The following is a 22,009-nucleotide window of genomic DNA, read 5'->3' on the forward strand; positions in this document are numbered from 1 at the left end:
ATTCAAATATGAATATGAATATCGCCATCTCTACTTGGAAGCCTTGTCTTTGTCTTTTTCCTTCTTCTTGAGTTTGTCTTGGGCATGGGAGACTGCCTCTTTCCCAGAGCTACCACTGAAACTTACCAAATCTGCTTTGGAATGCTCTGAGGCAATGCTATGCAGGTGCAGACAATCCCACTGGTTGAGACAGAGACAATGAAGAAGCAACCACAATACCTCTAATGTTTTGCAGTGCAACGGATATTAGCCCTGCCCAACCAATTCCTCCTTCATCAGAACTCAGAAATGGAAGGATTCACACACACACACCTCATTTATAAAATAAATAAATTTATGCTTTAGCTGTAAGTTATATCAAACACACGGGAGGGATGTTTATTTTGGCTTAAGCCCTCTAAATTAAGGCTGGGGCAATTCTATCATTTTTTGAATGCTGCAGTTAAAATTTTAAAAAAGGAAAATCCCATCCCTGTTTGTTTATCGAGTCCCTGGCTAAATAAATTCTTCATGTATATAAACCCTACTCATTATTTGATAGCTAGTAGTCAGAAGGTACAATACCCACAAATAATGCTAATTAGCATTCTGATACATAGCTTGTTGTGCTGGGGGACTTCAACATCCATGCTGAAGCAGCTCTGTCTGTGACTCAAGACTTCACGACCTCCATTACAACCATGGGCCTGTCCCAAATTGTATCTGCCCCCACCCATGCCACAGAGCACACTCTAGAGCTAGTCTTCTGCACCAGGATAGACATTGGAGACCTTGGTATGGAGGAACTCTCTGTAGTTCCATTGCCTTGGACAGACCATTATGTGGTGGGATTTGGTCTTACTGGAACTCAGAACCTTGGGAGAGGGCAGCGTCAGATTAAAACAGTCTGTCCCATAATGCTGATGGATGCAAATGATTTATTGGTGACTCTTGGGGAGTTTCCTGGCACCTTAGCAGATGATTCTGTTAAATTCCTGGTTGATCTCTGGAATGGGGACATGACAAAAGCTATTAACATGCTCCTAAACATCCCCTTCCACAAAGTAGAGCCCAAATGGCCACCTGGTTTACTGGGGAGCTGGTGGTGAAAAAACAAACATGACACAGATCTGAGCAATGATGGTGGAAAACTCGGGAGTGAATATGACCAAACACACGCTAGGGCCCATTGGAAGGCTTATTCCTTGGCCATGGAAGTGGAGAAGAAGGCATTCTTCTCTGTCATCACTGCATCTGCATAGAGTTGCCCAGCAGAGCTTTTTCAAATGGTCAAGAGCCTATTACATTCTGGTCCCCAGAAAAATAATGCAGATCACACTGTAGCTCGCTGGGAAGAATTTGGACATCACTTTGCAGGCAAAATTGCCCATGTCTATTCTGACATGGGTGCTGTGTAGTTGATTCCGGTCTGTGAATGTAACCTTGGCCCGTTTGTCCTATGTTAACGGATGGGTTTGAGTTTCTTCAGTCTGTGATGTGATGTGGTCAAGACCCTTGGAGAGCTGAAAGCTACAACATGTCTGCTGGATCCTTCTCATTCCTGGCTCATAAAAGCTAGAGAAAGGTGGGTAGAGGAGTAGTGAATGCCTCCTTGCAACAGGGTAGGATCCCATCATGCTTAAAGGAGGCAACAGTGAGACCACTGATAAAAAAGCCCTCCTTGGATCCCACAGTACTGAATAATTACCAACCACTATCTAATATACCACTCTTGGGGAAGGGGTTGTGGCCTCTCAGCTCAAGATTCCTGGTTGATCCATTTCAATCAGGCTTCAGGCCTGGTTATGGAATGGAGACTGCTTTGGTTGCCCTGGTGGATGACCTACGCCAGGAACTGGATAAGGGGTGTGTGTCCCTAATGGTTCTGCTGGACCTCTCAGTGTCTTTTGATTCTATCAACCATAGTATGCTCCTGACCCATCTCTCTGGGATGGGACCTCAGGATACTATTTTATGTTGGCTCCAGTCCTTCCAAGAGGAGAGAACTCAGAAGGTGGTGCTGGGGGATTCCTGTTTGACACCCTGGCTGCTGACCTGTGGAGTCACTCAGGGCTCGGTCTCCTAGGTTATTCAAAATCTACATGAAACTACTGGGAGAGATTGTCTGGTGTTTTGGGGTTCAATGTCACCAGTATGCTGATGACACCCAACTCTACATCTCTTGCCATCTAGAAGCTGTTTCAGCTATGGATCAGTGTCTGTCATCAGTAATGGACTGGATGAGGATGAATAAACTGAAGCCTAACCCAGACAAGACAGATGTGCCTCCTGGTCAGTCAAAAGAAGGATCAAGAAATAGGGATGCAGTCTGTGCTGAATGGGGTTACACTCCCTCTGAAAACACAGGTGAGCAGCTTGGGGGTGCTCCTGGATTCATCTCTGAGCCTGGATGCCCAAGTTAGGTGGTGGCTAGGAATGTGTTTGCACAATTAAAAATAGTGCTCCAGCTGCAACAATTTCTCGAGAGGTCTGAATTACATCCCAGCCAAATTACTGTATTGCACTTTATAGGGGGCTACCTGTCGAAAGTGTCAGGATACTTCAGTGGGTCCAAACCGCAACAGCCAGACTGGGCTACAGGGATCACGTAACTGCCCTGCTACAACAGCTCAACTCGCTAGTGATCCGTTTCCGTCATCAATTCAAAATGCTGGTTTAACCTATGAAGCCCTAAACAGCTTGGGCCCAAGCTACCTCAAAGACCATGTTTCCCATTATGAACCTGCTTGGGTATGAAGATTATTAGGGGAGGCCTTTCTCAGTCCTACCACCTTTACAGGTGCATTTGATGGGACACAAGAGAGGGCCTTCTCCGTCACTGCTCCAAGACTTTGATACTCATTCCCTCAAGAGGCTAGCCTAGCCTCATCTTTGTTGTTCTTCTGCAAGCAGTTAAAGACCTTTCTCTTCAGGCAAGCTTTTCCTCAGTGACTGGATACCTGAGCATGATCTTTTTATGCACCACTACTTTGACTGTGTTTTTGGTGTTGCTTGTGTTTCCCATTTGTCAGAGTGGTATTTGTTCCTTTTAAATATTTCTATGCTTGGCATTTTTGGCTTTGAATATTGCCTTTTGATGATGTACACCACATTTCTACACTCATCGTTTTGTTCTTGAATATTCTATTTTAATGTTGTCAGCTGCCTTGGGTCCTTCTTCTAAGGAGGAAGGCAGGGATTTTTTTAAATAAATAAAATAAAATGGTATCACTAAAGCAAGTAAAACTGTGCATCACCAAAAAAAAATCTTACTTTTAAAAGAAGAATGTGAAGTAGCCTTTAGCTTTGGGAATGTTCTTTAATCACACTTGGGGAAAAAACACGTGTATGAAACTGATGCAATATATGACATTATTAAGGCAAGGTATTGACTAGAAGATATTTGATGTTCCTTATAACTCTGATGTTATATGTCCTCACCGCAAATATTCTTCTAAATTTTGTAACATTCCACAAGGTGGCACCCAAATCTGAAATTGTAGCAACACAACTATTTAAATGACTTCATAGGTATAACTTGCAATTGAGAAAGTAACAGGAAAAGTAAAAAGGCACTGTTCAACTAGAACGTTTTTAAAGGCTGGCTTAAGGCAATTTGAAGTTCCGCATTAAAAGTGATCTTAGTTTTTTTGTAGTAAAAATGATTAAATAAGGGTGTATACTGCACAGGTTCTAATTTGATCAGCAAGTCACAATCTGATGTTGTGAGGCTTTCTGATTTCATCTTATATACCTTCATCTTCTAAGGTATCTTAGAATACCTTAGTTTCAGAATTAAATTCCATGTGTATTGATGGCGTTATATAAATATGTAAATAATCAGATGGCTCATCTATAAAATCAAAGCCACTCCTTAACAAACAGCTAGCACAGAGCTATGATCACAGAGAAAAATAAAGATCACAGCAGAAGGATATAACAAGCAATAGTGGCTTGCCAATTGCCAGAATACTTCAGTAAGTATTCCCTAGTAACTGGTGCAGATGTTGGGGTTCTGTCATAATGTTCTAGGTCAAAAATCTATACACACTTACACGAAGGCAGGCACCACCGCACAAAGTGGCATTTACTTTACTGAAAAAAAATCAAAGTCTCAACTATTCTATATGTTTCACTTTTTAAATACTATCAGTATTCAGGATATATTGCCAGATAAGACCAAAGGATACAAAAAGAATGAGGTAGCAATTCCAGTAATCACGGGTTAAAACTGACTAATATTAAGCCACAGACTTGAGTATACAACAGCTGAGCAGGGCAGTTAAGGACAGAATATTTTGGATATAGAGTGGTGCCTCGCTTAACAATGTTAATTGGTTCCAAAAAAACATCGCTATGGGAAAACATCGCTAAGCGAAACACCATTTCCCATAAGAATGCATTGAAAACCGGTTAATCCGTTCCAATGGGAACGGATTACCGTCCTTAAGCGAAAATCGCCATAGGAAACATCGCTAAGCGAAACAATGTTTCCCCCATTGGAATGCATTGAAGCCTATTCAATGCATTCCAATGGTTTTGCAATGTCCGTTTTCGCTATTTTTAAAGTGTCTTAAAATGTTCAAAAACTGTTTTAAATGCTTGGGATCGTTAGTGCACCTTGTAAAACCTTTGCAAACTTAATTTGGCTTTGTTCTGACTCTTCGTGAATTTTTGGTGAATTCCCCCCCCCTTTGGAATACATTGAACTATCCTGAAAATAAGCTCTAGTATGATTTTTCAGGATGCTTGTAATATAAGCACTACCCCAAAAATAAGCCCCAGTTAAGTGAAACCCTGCCCTTCACCATTGTGCAGCAATCAGAAGACAACATGACTGTATATGAATAAACGTGGATTGCTGTACATGAAAAAAATCCCCTGAAAATAAGTCCCAATGCGGTTTTTTTGGAGCAAAAATTAATATAAAACCCTGTCTTATTTTCGGGGAAAGACGGTACAATAACAAAATCATTTAGAAAATAAAGTTCTCTGTTTGATTTCAAAGAGGGATTGAGTAACAGCTAATTTGTCTCTTAATTGCCACAATTTAACTGGCTTTTGTTCTTGTTGGGGTTTTTTTTGTTCTCTTTATTGCTTTGGCACTTCGTTTATTTCTTCTCTGCTATTACGTTAGCCGCTTCAGTTTCAGCTGTACTTGCTCATGAGGGGGAAAAGGCCAATTACTCACAATTCATGTAGTCAAGCAAGAATCTTCTTCACACTTCACACCTTGGCAAAGTTAGGCAGCTAATTCACCAGAAATGGTGTATCTTGGACCAGATGCTTTGAGAAAGGAAACTCTCTCAAAGACAGATTGCTGTCTGAATTCTGAGTTTTTCCAGCTCTCCTTTGCTGCAAGCCCACTGTCCTGTAGAACTTGCCCCCCCCCTCCACTTCTTGTGGGTCTGCTGACTCAGAGTTTACACAGGGGTTCCCAAAGCCCTGGGAATTCCCTCTGCGCTCACTGCCGTCACTCCACCTCCAACCCAAGAAAGGAGCAAAACCACTGATGACATCAAGTCCCTAACCCCAACATCTAGTCCTATGATATCATGGTCGATGGTATCGAAAGCAGCTGAGAGATCAAGGAGGACCAACAGGGTTACACTTCCCCTGTCAGACTCACTCAAGAGGTCATCTTGCAGAGCTACCAATATTCAGTCTCATAGCACAGCCTGATTAGGCATCCTTCAGTATCGAGACTATGGTAACGTGCTCCGAATAGAGGACTTTGAACAACATCTAGTGTGGCTGAGAAGGCCAATTTGAGAGTGACAATCCCTTCTACACTGAAGACAAATACAATCTGTCCCCTGTCCAGCCCCCTGATTTTGCTGGTTTTGGGACTGCCTCTTTGCCTTGGCCTGCTGGATAAATGGGACAGGACATGATGCCTCCAGGCTGAATGCTCAGATATCAATGTTTCCCATCTGTTGAAGTCCATTTCTAAGGCCTTCAGATCCTGCTTCCAGATATCCTTGTATCACAGCTGTAGTTTCCCTCTGGGGCACTTTCCCTGCACTAATTCTCAATACAGGAGATCTTATGGAATCCGACCATCAGCCATTCTCACGACATGCCCAAGCCAACATAGACGTTGCTGTTTCAGTAATGCATACATGTTAAAATTCCAGCTCATTCTAGGACTACTCTATTTGGAACTTTGTCTTGCCAGGTGATACAAAAAATGCATCAGAGATAATGCATATGGAACATGTTCAGTTTCCTCTCCTGCTGTGCACAAAGGACATACTGCAGTACAGGAGTATACTCAGGACACAGGTTCTATAGGCCTGGATCTTAGTATAGCCCATCAGCTTTTTATTAAGCCATACTCTCTTTGTGAGTCTAGAGAACATGGTAGCTGCTTTGCCAATGCGTTTATCCAGCTTGACATCTAGGGAGAGAGTGTCAGAGATTGTTGAGCCAAGGTACACAAAGTCATGAACAACCTCCAATTTTTGTGTGGAGATGGTAATAGAGGGAAGTGAGTCCATGCCCTGGCCCATGACCTGTGTCTTCTTCAGGCTGATTGTTAATCCAAAGTATTGGCAGGCCTTGCTAAAACGATTCATGACTTGTCGGATGTCTTCAGCAGAATGGGCAACAACAGCTGCATCATCAGCAAAGAGGAAGTCCCACATGCATTTCAGTTGGACTTTTGGTTTCACTCTCAATCTAGAGAGATTAGAGCTTTTCATCTGATTTAGTCCAGAGATAGACACCTTCTGTTGCAGTTCCAAAGGCGTGCTTCAGCATGACAGCAAAAATGATCCGAAACAGGGTTGGTGCAGGGACACAGCCCTGTCAAAGGGATCTGATATTGAGCCATCAAAAACGACAGTGCCCTTCATTTCCTTATGAAAGGACCTGATGATCTTAAGGAGTCAACGTGGACATCCAATCTTGGAAATTATTTTTAAAAGGTTGTCCCTGCTAACCAGATCAAAGGCCTTTGTAAGATTTATGAAGGCCACAAAGAGTGGCTGTTGTTCCCCACATTTCTCCTGCAACTGTCTTAGTTGCCAGTGGTGGATCTATTAGTTTGAAGTCCACTGTGTTTCTGGATAGACTGTCTGCAAGCACCTGGAGTTTCTTCAGCACAACACAGACAAGCAGCTTCCCTACAACACTGAGAAGCTACGGTAGTTATTGCAGTTGCCCCTGTCTCCTTTGCTCTTATACAATGTGACAATGTTTGCATCCTTCATGTCCTGTGGTACTCCACCTTCCCTCCAGCAAAGACAAAAGATTTTACACAGCTCGGTGGTGATGATCACTTTACAGCACTTCAGCAGGGATGTTATCCTTCCCAGGTGCCTTGCCAGAGGTTTGTTCAGTCGTTTAGTCATGTCCGACTCCTCGTGACCCCATGGACCAGAGCACGCCAGGCCCTCCTATCTTCCACCGCCTCCTGGAGTTATGGCAAATTCATGTTGGTTGCTTCAATGACACTGTCCAACCATCTCATCCTCGGTCGTCCCCTTCTCCTCTTGCCTTCACACTTTCCCAACATTAAAGTCTTTTCCAAGGAGTCTTCTCTTCTCATGAGATGGCCAAAGTACTGGAGCCTCAGCTTCAGGATCTGTCCTTCCAATGAGCACTCGGGGTTGATTCCTTTAGAATTGATAGGTTTGTTCTCTTTGCAGTCCAGGGAACTCTCAAGAGTCTACTCCAGCACCACAATTCAAAGGCATCAATTCTTCGGCGGTCAGCTTTCTTTATGGTCCAGCTCTCACTTCCATACAACACTACAGGAAAAACCATAGCTTTGACTATTCGGACTTTTGTTGGCAAGGTGATGTCTCTGCTTTTTAAGATGCTGTCAAGGTTTGTCATCACTTTCCTCCCAAGAAGCAGGCGTCTTTTAATTTTGGGGCTGCTGTCTCCATCTGCAGTGATCATGGAGCCCAAGAAAGTAAAATCTGCCACTGCCTCCATATCTTCCCCTTCTATTTCCCAAGGGGTGATGGGACCAGTGGCCATGATCTTAGTTTTTTTGATGTTGAGTTTCAGACCGTTTTTTGCACTCTTGTCTTTCACCCTCATTACAAGGTTCTTTAGTTCCTCCTCACTTTCCGCCATCAGAGTGGTATCATCTGCATATCGGAGGTTGTTGATATTTCTTCCTGCAATCTTAATTCCAGCTTGGGATTCCTCCAGTCCAGCCTTCCGCATGATGTATTCTGCATATAAGTTAAATAAGCAGGGTGACAATATACAGCCTTGTTGTACTCCTTTCCCAATTTTGAACCAATCCGTTGTTCCATATCCAGTTCTAACTGTTGCTTCCTGTCCCACATATAGGTTTCTCAGGAGATGGATAAGGTGGTCAGGCACGCCCATTTCTTTAAGGACTTGCCATAGTTTGCTGTGGTCCACACAGTCAAAGGCTTTTGCATAGTCAATGAAGCAGAAGTAGATGTTTTTCTGGAACTCTCTGGCTTTCTCCATAATCCAGCGCAAGTTGGCAATTTGGTCTCGAGTTCCTCTGCCCCTTCGGAATCCCGCTTGTACTTCTGGGAGTTCTCAGTCCACATACTGCTGAAGCCTACCTTGTATGATTTTGAGCATAACCTTGCTGGCATGTGAGATGAGTGCAATTGTCCGGTAGCTGGAGCATTCTTTGGCACTGCCCTTCTTTGGGATTGGGATGTAGACTGATCTTTCCCAGTCCTCTGGCCACTGTTGAGTTTTCCAAACTTGTTGGCATATTGAATGTAGCACCTTAACAGCATCATCCTTTAAGATTTTAAATAGTTCAACTGGAATGCCATCACCTCTACTGGCCTTGTTGTTAGCCAGGCTTTCTAAGGCCCACTTGACCTCACTCTCCAGGATGTCTGGCTCTAGGTCAGCAACTATATTGTCTGGGTTGTCCGGGATATCCAAAACTTTCTGATATAATTCCTCTGTGTATTCTGGCCACCTCTTCTTGATGTCTTCTGCTTCTGTGAGGTCCCTTCCATTTTTGTCTTTTATCATGTCCATCTTTGCACAAAATTTTCCTCTAATATCTCCAATTTTCCTGAACAGATCTCTGGTCTTTCCTTTTCTGTTATTTTCCTCTATTTCTTTGCATTGTTCATTTAAGAAGGCCCTCTTGTCTCTCCTTGCTATTCTTTGGAAGTCTGCATTCAATTTTCTGTAACTTTCCCTATCTCCCCTGCATTTTGTTTCCCTTCTCTTTTCTGCTATCTGTAAGGCCTCGTTGGACAGCCACGTTGCTTTCTTGCATTTCCTTTTCTTTGGCATGGTTTTTGTTGCTGCCTCTTGTACAATGTTACGAGCCTCTATCCAAAGTTCTTCAGGCACTCTGTCCACCAAATCTAGTTCCTTAAATCTGTTCTTCACTTCTACTGTGTATTCGTAAGGGATTTGGTTTAGATTATACCTGAGTGGCCCAGTGGTTTTTCCTACTCTCTTCAGTTTAAGCTTGAATTTTGCTTTGAGAAGCTGATGATCAGAGCCACAATCAGCTCCAGGTCTTGTTTTTGCTGACTGTACAGAGCTTCTCCATCTTTGGCTGCAGAGAATATAGTCAATCTGATTTCGATGTTGCCCATCTGGTGATTTCCATGTGTAGAGTCGCCTCTTGTGTTGTTGGAAAAGGGTGTTTGTGATGACCAGCTTGTTCTCTTGACAAAACTCTATTAGCCTTTGCCCTGCTTCATTCTGAACTCCAAGGCCAAACTTCCCTGTTGTTCCTTTTATCTCTTGACTCCCTACCTTAGCATTCCAGTCCCCCAGAATGAGAAGAACATCCTTTTTCGGTGTCAGTTCTAGAAGGTGTTGTAAATCTTCATAAAATTGTTCAATTTCAGTCTCCTCAGCAATAGAGGTTGGTGCATAAACTTGGATGTTGAAACGTCTGCCTTGGATACGTATTGACATCATTCTATCATTTTTGAGATTATATCCCATTACGGCTTTTCCCACTCTTTTGTTTACTATGAGGGCTACTCCATTCCTTCTACGGGATTCTTGCCCACAATAGTAGACATGATAATCATCTGAGTTGAAATCACCCATTCCCATCCATTTTAGTTCACTGATGCCCAGAATGTCGATGTTTATTCTTGCCATCTCCTGTTTGACCACCTCCAGCTTCCCAAGGTTCATAGATCTTACATTCCAGGTTCCTATGCAGTATTTTTCTTTCCAGCATCGGACTTTCCTTTCACTTCCAGGCACGTCCACAGCTGAGCGTCCTTTTGGCTTTGGCCCATCCACTTCATCAGCTCTGGAGCTACTTGTACTTGTCCTCCGCTCTTCCTCAGTAGCATGTTGGACGCCTTTTGACCTGAGGGTCCCATCTTCCAGCGTCATATCTTTTAGCCTTTTGTTTCTGATCATGGGGCATTCTTGGCAAAGATACTGGAGTGGAAATTGACGGTTCCTACCCCAGGTGCATTGCGTTTAGTCAGAACTCTCCACTATGACCTGTCCGTCTTGGGTGGCCCTGCACGGCATAGCCCATAGCTTCTCTGAGTTACTCAAGCCCCCTCAGCACGACAAGGTAGCAATCCATGAAGGGGTTCCCTCACCTCTTGCCAGAAGTGAGGGAATCCAAAGTCACTTTTATTTCTGCTAAAGTTGGTTCACTGTCCAACTCTTCCAAGACAGGCAGGCACTCAATGTGATTTAGTGCATCTTTGGTTACTACATTCTCTCTGGAATATAGCTCAGAGTAGTGCTGTTTTTATGGGTCTAGTTAAATAATAGTGTAATACCTACATGAGAGGGAGTCAACAGACCTAAGTAGTTCACACCCTTCCCCAGCAATAGGAGAACAGGGGATAGAAGCAAGATATTGGGGCAAAAGGAAAGTCTGTGCTCACCCTGCACATCAAGGGAAATAAGCCTTGTTCGCATCTGGCTGCTTTTATTTTCTGGAGGTTTATCAGCCTTTGAATGTCTCAGAAGAAGGAAGGAAGGATATATTTATGTATGACCTCACCTTTCTTCCTAAGAAAGGATCCAAAGCAGTTTACAACACTAACACTAGTATACAATCACAACTAATCACAGACACTCACTAAGGGTGTGGAGCTGATAAAAACACTTGTGGTGTCTGCCCAGGTCATGAATACTTATATGCTATCTGCATAGACCAATGGGAGTGCTGGAGGGGCAGTCACGAGATATAGGAGACTCAGCAGGAGGAGGAGTTTAGATAGGGAGTTTGAGAGAGAGTTGAAAGGGAGGCTTCGTGAGTACTTCAAGAACGAGCTGAAGGGACCAATGAGGTACAATTCTCTGAGATGGTGGGCGAATGTTTTTGGGGCCTCTAAGAAATCTTTTAAGTGTAGGGTGAGAGAAGAGTTTGGCAGAGCTGGATCCAGGAGGTTGGTGAGCTACTACTGATGCAATGTAAACTTTAATGGTAGAATGAGCCAGACCAAGGTTGAAGAGGTGTAGGATGAAGGTAAGCATAGTGGAGAGAGATGATGGGATTGGGATACGTCTCTTAGATAGAGAGGTTACTTACCTGTAACCATGGTTCTTCAAGTAGACCTCTGTGAATTCACACATATGGGTTAAATCAGTGCCTGCGCTGGAACTTCAGAATCTTCTAGAGATTTTCTGAAAAGATACATAGTTTAGAATGCCCCTTGCACGCATGCTCCATTCCCCCCCAACCTTATCCGCCACCATAAGAGCATGAGCTCAGATACACTATAAACAGTGACAGATGGGGGAGGCCGGTGGGGATGTGTGAATTCACAGAGGTCCACTTGAAGAACCATGGTTACAGGCAAGTAACCTCTCTTTCTTCAGCGTGGCCTCTGTGAATGCACACATATTGACTGGCAAGCTCACTTACCGGAAGGAGGGCCATCACTGCAGGACAGATGTCAAGACAGCCCTTCCAAAACTTGTCTCCTTCTTTGCCCGAAGATCCAGTCTATAGTGGGTGACAAATGTGGACACTCTGGACCATGTCACTGCCTTGCAGATGTCTGGAATGTCCACACCATGTAGTAAGGCAGTAGATGTTGCCATGGACCTTGTGGAATGTCCTTTAAGATCTTCAGGTACCGTCTTACTGGCAAGTTCATAGGCAAGAGTAATAGTGGAGACAAGCCACCTTGATAAGGTAGAAGATGACACTGGGGAACCCTTGTGTGGTCCGTGAAAGCACAGGAAGTTCCTTTCAGATTTACGAAAGTCTTTCGTCCTAGAAGTATAATATGCCAGTGCTCTCCTGACATTGAGGGAATGGAGCATCTTTTCGACGTCAGACAAAGGATCAGGAAACAAGGTAGGCAACGAAAGAGGTTGATTAAGATGAAACTCTGTGACAACTTTAGGCAAAAACGAAACATCTGGAAACAACATAACTTTGTCCTTATAGAACTGCAGGTAAGGAGCATCAGATCTCAGAGTTGCTAACTCACTTGCTTTTCTAGCGGACATAACTGCAACCAGAAAAAGTCTTAAATGACAAAAGTTTTATATCAGATGAAGCCATGGGTTCAAAGGGATGCTTCATGAGAGACTGCAGTACCAACGTTAAGGACCATTGAGGTACTGGAGGTTTAGTAGGCGGGCGAATATTGACCACTCCTTTTAAAAACACCTTCAAAGTTGGATTTGAGAAGAGACGAGAGGATTCTGAATCCCTGGACTGAAAGGAAACTATTGCTGATATGTATACCTTAAGGGTAGATAAGGTAAGGCCTAAATCAAAGAGATGTTGAAGGTATAGCAGTAATGTCTTTAAAGACACTGGTGAAGCTTCGAAGTTCCTTGAAGCAGTAAACTTTAGGAAATTGTTCCATTTGTACCTGTACAATAGAGTCATAGAAGGTTTCCTAGATTTTTCTAAAATCTCTTTGATTTCTGGCAGATCTTCCACGCTGCAAGGTGGAGGGAGTTCAGGTATGGATGCAGGATGCTCCCTGAGTCCTGTGTCAGAAGATGTGGCAATAGAGGAAGCTTCAGCATGTCCACTGCCAAATCTCTCAGAGTAGAGAACCACGGTTGACGTGGCCAGTAGGGAGCTATGATGATGGCCTGCACTCGTTCCTGCCTGAGCTTGACCAGAGTCTGCTGGATCAAAGGAATCGGTGGAAACAGGTAAAGTCGTTCTCGCCATGGAATCATGAAGGCATCTCCCAGTGAACTGAGGCCCTTGCCTGCTCGAGATGCATATCTGTTGCACTTTCTGTTTGTGTGAGAAGCGAACACATCTATGGATGGTTGGCCCCAACTTCTGCATAGCATCTGGAATATGCTGTCGTCCAGCTCCCACTCATGGGATTGTCCCTTCAGGCAACTCAGCTTGTCTGTCAACTGATTGTCCGATGTTGATATGTGGATTGCCACTGTATAGATGTGACGGTGGTAAAACCACTCCCACAGGTGCACAGACAGGTAGAGAAGCAACATTGACCTCGTTCCTCCCTGTTTGTTGATGTAGTACATGGTTGTGGTGTTGTCTGTCACAACCTGAACACCATGACCCTGTATCAGTGGGAGGAACACTCTGAAGGCCTGAATCACCACTAGCATCTCCAAATGGTTGGTGTGGAGTCCTTTGTGCCTTTGAGACCAGACGGCATGTATCTTGTGCCCGTTGCAATGCGCGCCCCAACCTATGGAACTTGCATCTGTTGTTACTTGCACAGATAGTTGTAGTGGATGAAAAGGACGCTCCATCAGGAGATGTGGTAGGAAACTCCACCATTTGAGCTGCTTTGCCAACTCTGGAGTGACCAGAATCTTTTTTCGAGGGTCATCGCAAAGTGTGTCGAAGTGATGGAGGAGCCATGCCTGCAGGGAGCACATCTTCAACCTCGCATATGGGAGAGATGCTGTTGTCGAGGCCATGAGGCCTAGCAGGTGTTGTGCATGATGAGCCGACACCAGCGAATATGGGTGGAACTTCTGAACAGCTGCCCCCAATTTCTGAATGCATTCTGCAGGAAGAAAGAGTCTTGCCTGTGTGGAGTCTAATGTGGCTCCTATGTAACTGGTGATGCGAGACGGTGTCAGAGTGGATTTCTCATAGTTCACTGTGAGGCCTAGGTTTTGAAGAACGGTTAGAGTATATCTTGAGTTGTGGATGGCCTTTTTCCTGGATGGAGACACAATCAGCCAGTTGTCTATATAGGGGAATACTTTCACTCCTTGTAGACGTAGCAAGGCTGCCACATTTGCAAATGTGCGTGGAGCCGTTGCTAAGCTGAATGGTAAGGCCGCATATTGGAATATTTTGTTGTTGATCACAAAGCGCAGATACTTCCTGTGATGGTGGTGAATTGTGATGTGGAAGTACGCATCTTTGAGGTCTATGACTGTAAACCAATCCCCTTTTTTCAGCAGGTGGATGATGGACTCAAGTGTGACCATCCAGAACTGACGTGGATGAAGGTAAGTGTTCAGGTCCCTCAGATCTAGAATTGGTCTGAATCCTCTGTCCTTCTTGGGTACTGTGAAGTACCGCGAGTAAAACCTTCTGGCAATGTCTCGATGAGGGACCTGCTGAATAGCCTCTTTTTGGAGCAGAGTGAGAACTTCCTCCTCCAGGGTAGGGTTGGATGTTGTCACCTTTACATAGCCCAGAGGGGGAAGCTCTACAAACTCTAGCCTGTAGCCGAATTGGATGATGTCCAGAACCCTTTGTGATCTTTTGCCAATTGTGTAGAAGTGGGGCCAAACAGGTGGGTCTGACTGATCTGGGAGTCAAAGATATTGCTTGATCTTTTTTGTAGGAGGATGGTAGGAATGACGTTTCTGTGTTTGTTGTTTGTAGGGTGGAGCAGTAGAAGAGTCGCGAGGTGACCTGCCTTGTGAACCTCTGAACTGTTTGTAACCTTGAGAGGTCTGCTGTTGATACTGCTGCTGTGGAAATTGCCTCTGCCATTGGGACTTTTGAAACTTCGATTGTTGATGAAGTGTATATGATTTGGCTGTCTTTTTACTTTCATGAAGACTCTTAAGGGATTCATCAGTTTTCTCATTAAATAAACCTTTGGCGTCAAAAGCTTGTTCCTCTATCTGCTTCTTAACGTCCTCTACAATACCAGATGCTCTAAGCCAGGCATGTCGGCGTAGGGTAATGGCAGAGGTGAGTGTCTTGGCTGCTGCAACCGTAGCATGTCTGGCTGCCAGGCGCTGATGTTTAGAGAGAGTCATTGCCTCAGCATAAGCGTTGCGAAAGTCTGTCTAATATCATCAGGTGCACCCTGAAGGGCTCGTAGGTTCTTGGTCCAAAGATGTTTCTGATAGGCACCCATCGCAGCCTGATAATTGCAGACACACAGAAGGAAAGTCTGAAATTGTAAATCTTTCTGCCCAAGACATCCAACTTCCTACCCTCTCGATTCATAGGAGTAACATGCTGTCTGCCAGATGCCTTTGAAGAGCTGGCGTGGACGATAACAGAAATAAGTGCAGGATGTTTTGAAATAAATGCGGTATCTTCTCCATGTACTCTATATAGGTTCTCAGTTCATCTGGGCACAGGTAAGGGCGTGGAAGGTTGAGGCCAGGCTTCATGTATAAGATTGATCAATTGAGATATAAAAGTCAGGCTTAGAGGCTGTGACCTCTCCTGGTCTATATCATCGAAGATCAGGTCCTCTGATGGGGGAGGAGGTTGTTGTGTTTGCATTTTCAAAGCCTTAGCCATTCTGGCCACCATCTGAACATACAATGAAAAATCTTCAGAAGGTGAAGATGGGTTCGGATCCCCTATGTCAGATTCACATGTGTCCGCTTCAACAAGGGACTGATCTTGTTGAGGAGAAAGCAGTTCCTGCTCTTGATCAGAATACTCTGCACAAAGAGCATCTTCCTCATCAGAGGGCATCTGTCTTTGAGAAAAGGGAATGGCTTGGTTAGTACTTTTGGACATCAACATCGATGTAGATGTAGCCTTGGTAGGTGCCTTGGTAAGAGACTTCTTAGGTGGTACAGGCACCTCGGCATCATGGTCCCGTTGATGTCGATACGGGGAAGAAGGTGACCTGTCAGAAGACGAAGTAGAAGTGTAACGTCTCTTTCTATGTCTGCGACGATCTTGCGACGTTGAGGAATAAGAAGTAGAGTCTGTGTCGTAGTATCAACACCGGTGCCTCGACCATCTTCTATCAGTGTGTCGACCAGAAGAGTGGTCCCGCTTGTGTTTCTTTCGATGCTGAGCTTCCCTGTCAGAAGATCGACGTCGATCTGCTGAAGAATGCCTCCTTTTGGATGTTTTCTTTCACGGAGGGAGACTTTGCCTTGGTGAAGACGAAGGCAAGTGTGGAGGCTCAGTCGCCTGCCCAGCATCAGCAGGGCTATGAAGGGCAGATTGAGGGCTGGATTGAACAGCCTCTTCTAATTTCTCTGGGCTAGGAGAGTGCCCAACCTCCAAATTGGCATCTACTTGCTGGCTAGGAGGTATAGATGGAGCAGCCTCAGATAGGGATTCTTGATCCTTCAAAGAATCCTCTAATATTGGAGAAGGCAAGGACGGAGTGACAGGAGGAATGGTAGTCTGCTCTCTACTCTTGTCCTTCTTATTATGGCCAGTGGGCTTTTTAGCTTTTGAGGTGTCTTTTGGAGTGGACACCTTCGAAACTGTGGACGTGGGCTTCTTAGAGGAGCCTGAGGCAGGCTTCTTAGGCGGTTTCGCGCCAGACTTTGAAGTACTTGTGAATGGAGTAGGAGTAGTTGCCTCAGACCAAGGAGTCATGGAAGGATTGGAAGAAGTTTCCATTTCCAAGGGTCAGGTAGCAGATAAAGTCCTGTCCCACAGATACTATTTAAGTCTTTGCTGCCTTGCCTTAAGTGCAGCCTTTTTAAATTTCTTACAGTGGTGACAGGAAGAGGGAATATGACTGTCTCCCAGACAGAATAAACAAAAGTCGTGCTTGTCATAAAAAGGTAGCTTACTTGAACAAACCCAGCACTTGCTAAAAGGGCCTGACAGGGACATAAAACAAGCAGGCTGTGAGAACATTGGTACTCACGGCAATGATTGGAAATATCCTGAGGCAAACGAGTTAAGTGGATAATGGCGCTCCCCATGGTGCCAATTAGGTGGGCAATCAGGCAATCCACAATAGCGTGGGAAAAAGCCAAAATTACTGTCAAAGTCTGTAAAGAAAGAGAATGGTCGAAACAGTCCGAAGTCAAGGGGCAATAGAAAATATTCTTAGACGAAAAACAGTCTGAAATTCAGGCCAAAATACTAAATATCAAGAGCTCTATCCAAAACGTTCCTAGCACTGTGGCAGAAAAATTGGAACTGGAGGTTGGGGGGAATGGAGCATGCATGCAAGGGGCATTCTAAACTATGTATCTTTTCAGAAAAGCTCTAGAAGATTTCAAAGTTCCAGCGCAGGCGCTGATTTAACCCATATGTGTGCATTCAGACGCCACGCTGACGAAGCAGTAAATTTCAGAAAGGATTTCCATTTGTTGCCATATAGGTGAGAGGTGGATGGTTTTCAAGCCTGATTTAGGACTGCAGTGAATTCTGGGTTATCTACCACGCCGTCAGGTGCAGGGACCGAACATCGGGATGTAGGATGGCTCTGTCATTGTGGGAGACCGTATCTCATCAGAACATAACTTCCTGGCAGATCGCCTAAGCAGGCTCCCCACCAGGATGCACGAATGGTCACTCAACGACAGTTGGTGCACTGGGAATTAGGCACTGGGTGTCAGAAAGTCCGAATCCACTCCATAAGTCTTATAATGGTGCTCAATCCTTCGCGGAACTTGAAGAGTTGAGGGTGATGTGCTCCAAGAATTTTTAACCAGGGTCATGAGTGCTGGTATGAGGCTCAGGCTGGGAGGAGGCATTTTGTCCTGCTCCATATCATGAAAGACTAGGTCCATTTCTTGTTGAGGGACCTGCGCATCGAGCTTTAATGTCTTGGCCATGTGCAAAATAAGTTGCGCATATGATGAAAAATCCTCCAAAGGCAGTTGTGGAAGATTGCCGATTTTACTGGTATCAGGAGCCTCGGACTCATCAGATGAGGACGAGTTAGCACCTTGATCAGATGAGTGAGGAGTCGATGGTGGTCGCGGTACCGGTGCTGGTAGCAAGGGTTCAGGATCTGATTGAGTAGAGGCCGAAAAGAGCTCTGTATCACAGTCATGGGGACCAGAGTAAAGTGTAGCAGAGTAAAGCTGTACCGAAAGGTGGCTCCTGTGATGCTTAGGTCTTTGGCGGGTACAGGTGGCATCGTTGCCATAATTCTCTTTCAGGATGGAGGAGCTTGGAGGGTGGATAGATCCCCCTGAGGCTGGAGAAATGCTTGCATCGGAGGTGCAGGAGGGTACCATGGCTGGTATCCCGGCCCTATGTATTGATCATGGTATGCATAGCCTTGGCATGGAAAAGGCCAGTATCGTTCTTGATACGGGTAACCACATTCGGGTGGACCCTCTGGATGGTAGCATTGCTGTTCAAGCCCTGACGGCTGGTATGGAGAGGCATGCTTGCGTTTCTCCTTTTTGTTTCCAGGAGTGCACGGGGCAGACTCCTGTTCCGATTCAGTCTTGGTATCAGCCCGCCCTGGTGAACAAGGGCTAAATTGGGCAATGGCCAGGCCGGACGGTGCGACGGCCTCAGAACGGCCCAAAGGTGGAGACAAGCTCAAAATCTCAAGAGCCTCTTGGGCTCGAGGTAGAGTACAATCCTCCCTGTCCGATAGCCCAACAGCATCCATCGCAGACTCTTGTGCTGACATATCAGCCATAGAAAGAGATGTAGCAGCTGGTTTAGCCATCTCTTTTTTCGTTTTAGGATTGTCCTTATTCTTTTTAGCAGGCTTAGTCAGCCGTGATTACACTTTAGTGGCAGCAGACTTAGAAGGTTTATGAGAGTTCTTAGATTTAACCGGTAGAGAAGTCATGCTGAGTAAGGACTGGTCAGTAGGGCTGGTAGCAGATTTTGCAGCCTCTTGATGAGGAGCGCTTGGAGCAGAAACGGCTGCAGGCTCCATGGAGGGATTCAGAGTCTTTTCGTAAAGGAAAGATCTCAGTCGTTGCAGCCAAAGCTTAATTGCTTGTCTTGAACAACTCCTGCAAGCAGCACACGACTGGATGTGATGGTATTCCCCCAGGCAAAATAAACAAAGATCGTGTCCGTCTGTAAGAGGGATTTGACGAGAACAAACGAAACACTTTCTGAAGCCCCTGGGGGCCATAAAATAAGGGGGAATAACAAAGAGAAAAAAAGAAAAATGTTTAAGGGGAGAAAGGGGAGGAAAGGCGGGAAAGGGGATAAAAGGGATGATAGAACCAAGTAAAAGAAAAAGACCAAGGTTTCTATCGTAAAGGGTGATAATCTATTAGGGAAAAAACAATTTGTAAAGAAAAGAACAATTAGCAAGCTAATAAACTTCCCTTAATTGCTCTAGCATTTCCAAACATCCAACACGAACGGCAGAAAAAAGGAAACTGAAGGAAGGTTGGGGAGGCAGAGCTCACACCCTGCAGGGGGGGGGGGCTATTTGGTTTCTTTTTTTCCCTAAACTTCTAGAATCTTCCAAATGTCCCGTGCAGGGACAGGATAAACCCATTTGTGTGCATTCACAGAGGCCACTATGAGGAAATAAAATGTAAAAGAAGAACTCAGCCATAGCTGTTCTGGAGGAGATGAAGAAACTGCCTTCCCTTCCTACAGTTGAGAAAATGAAGCCACTAATTTTAAAGAAAACAGGCTTCACCTGAAAGAGGCAAAGCTGAGGACATCCAGTGGACATCAGAGTGCCAGGTAGCCTCTGATCATCTGAAGAGGGCATGGACTTCAGGACCTCTCCTTGCTGCAATGAACTTCAACCGTGAGTTCATAATCTGCATGGATGTGTAGAACATGGGACTGGGAGCTGTGCTGTGCCAAGCGGACGACAGCAGGAGTCTACACCCAGTGACTTTTATCAGCAGGAAACTCCAACCTGGTGAGAGACATTTGTCCACCATTGAGAAGCCGTGCCTAGTTATCGTATGGATGCTGCAAAAGCTGAAGCCCTACATTTGAGGAGGGAAATTCATCCTCTGCACCGACCATTCCCCTTTAGTGTGGCTACAAACTATGAAATCCAATAGCAGCAAACTTGCAAAATGGATGCTGATTCTACAAGACTTTGACATCCTCAGTGTAAAAGGGACCCAGAATGTGGTTGCTGATGCATTGTCTCAAAGGCCAAATGACTAACAGGTGGATAAAAGTTTTTAATATTGTACTAACTGTTCTTTTTGTGTAATAGCTATGGAATATGCTTAAAGTGCAGAGTTTGCTTGGATGTTGATAAACTGAGAGGTGTGTATATTGATGGAAAAAATAATGGTGAGTATCCTTATTAATATAAGTAATGTATCCTTATTAATGTAAGTAAGGTAAGAGGTTAATGTATCTTTATTGATGTAAGAGTAATGTAATGTATCCTTAGTGATGTAAATAATATAAGAGGTTAGTGTTTGTATTCTTCCATAAACCTTTGTTTGTTTATGAGGGCAAAACATTAGGTTTCTCCTCCTAAAACAAACTTATTAAGGGGGGAGGAATGTGGCATCTGCCCAGTTCATGAATATTCATATGCTATTTGCACAGACCATTGGGAGTGCTGGAGGGGCAGAGTCATGAGATATAAGAGACTCAGCAACAGCAGGAGGAGTTTAGATAGGGAGTTTGAGAGAGAGTTGAAGAGTTTGGTATGGTTTTGGAATTTGGGTGGGAGAGTGGTGCTTGGGAGTGGATAAAGGAGACTGTGTTTAAGAGTTAACAAGATTGCTTGTTCTTTCAACACCTGTAACAATAAACAATTTCTGTTTGATTCTTTTAAAATGGCACATGGCCTGGACATCTATCATTAATAATAGATAATGTTGATGTAATCAACTGGTGGCAGCTGAAAGATATGTAGCATGATCACCTAGTTTGGTGAAACAAGCAGGGGCAACGTGGTGATCGTGACAACACTCTTTAAATATCTCACTTAAGTTGAAAGCCCTATTAGTCACTATCCTAGTTCAGTTGTGTCCATGGAGCCCATCTGAAGGTACCCTTCCCGCCAGAAGTGGTGGCAGAGTGCACACTTTTAAGTTTTCACAGACATGTAGCTCATCAAATAGTCTTTTTGTCTTGTGAAAGATCATGACACAATACTTTTGTAATTAATTTTTTAAAATTGTAATCTTTTCACACAATAAATTTGAGACTTCAATGTTTATGCCTGTTTTCAGATTGATTTAGTTTCTGAATTTCTTCATATATTATTAATGTCTTCATCACACAAAATATTTTATGAGCTGACATTTTGAGCGGATTTAGCTCTGCAATACTGTATAAGATTCATGTGCTTCATCAGGTGACTCTAATCAGCTTTAGCTGAATCAGGAGACCATCAGGAGAATAAAGCTTGAAGTATCAAAGGGCTGTCTAGAACAAGTGAAGGACTAAAATCTGATCTGTAGTAGACAGCCATTCATTTTATGATTGGTTTTATAATGGTTACAGACTGCAGAAATCTGAGGCTATTATTATTTTTTGAAGAGAGAAAGAGAGAGATCGAGATCACTGTGCCTACAAAAAATAGTATTGAAAGCAAGAGCAGATGACATATTTTAAGAGACAGCCCTCTCAAAAATTAAGTTATATTATTACCTTGATTTTCCTTTAGAAAGCTCAGAGCAACATTACATAACATGTTCTTAATCGTTCAACTAAGATTTCTTTTAAAGCCATAACTGTAACAAACATTGATGAAGATAAAGATATTATTGTAGGAAGAAAAAGTACTTCTGCTTAAATCAAAAGATTATGGTTGAAGTTGTATCCTCAAATTAAGGATTTTCCATTCAAAACACTGGCACAATGATGTACATGTACATTATCAAAGAAGTGCCTGTGTTTGTCTTTTTCAACATGTTGGCAAAATTAAGGGGGTGGGGTGGGGAAAGAAAGAAAAACAAAGACAAAATATTGTTGCACATTAATAAATTTATTTTAGGATGAACTTTTGTGGATTATTCTAAATTATTGGATTTTAGTCACCAAAAATTCACCCTGAAACAA

At 43.9% G+C, this 22,009-nt stretch overlaps 1 protein-coding gene across 2 annotated transcripts in view; it reads right to left on the reverse strand.

The window, feature by feature from the left end:
* Positions 1-22,009, reverse strand: part of PDE3B (phosphodiesterase 3B) — a 113,598-nt gene that overhangs the window by 60,294 nt on the left and 31,295 nt on the right. The window lies entirely within an intron of this gene.

Source organism: Pogona vitticeps, chromosome 1 (assembly GCF_051106095.1).
Source record: "Pogona vitticeps strain Pit_001003342236 chromosome 1, PviZW2.1, whole genome shotgun sequence".
Lineage (NCBI taxonomy): Eukaryota > Metazoa > Chordata > Lepidosauria > Squamata > Agamidae > Pogona > Pogona vitticeps.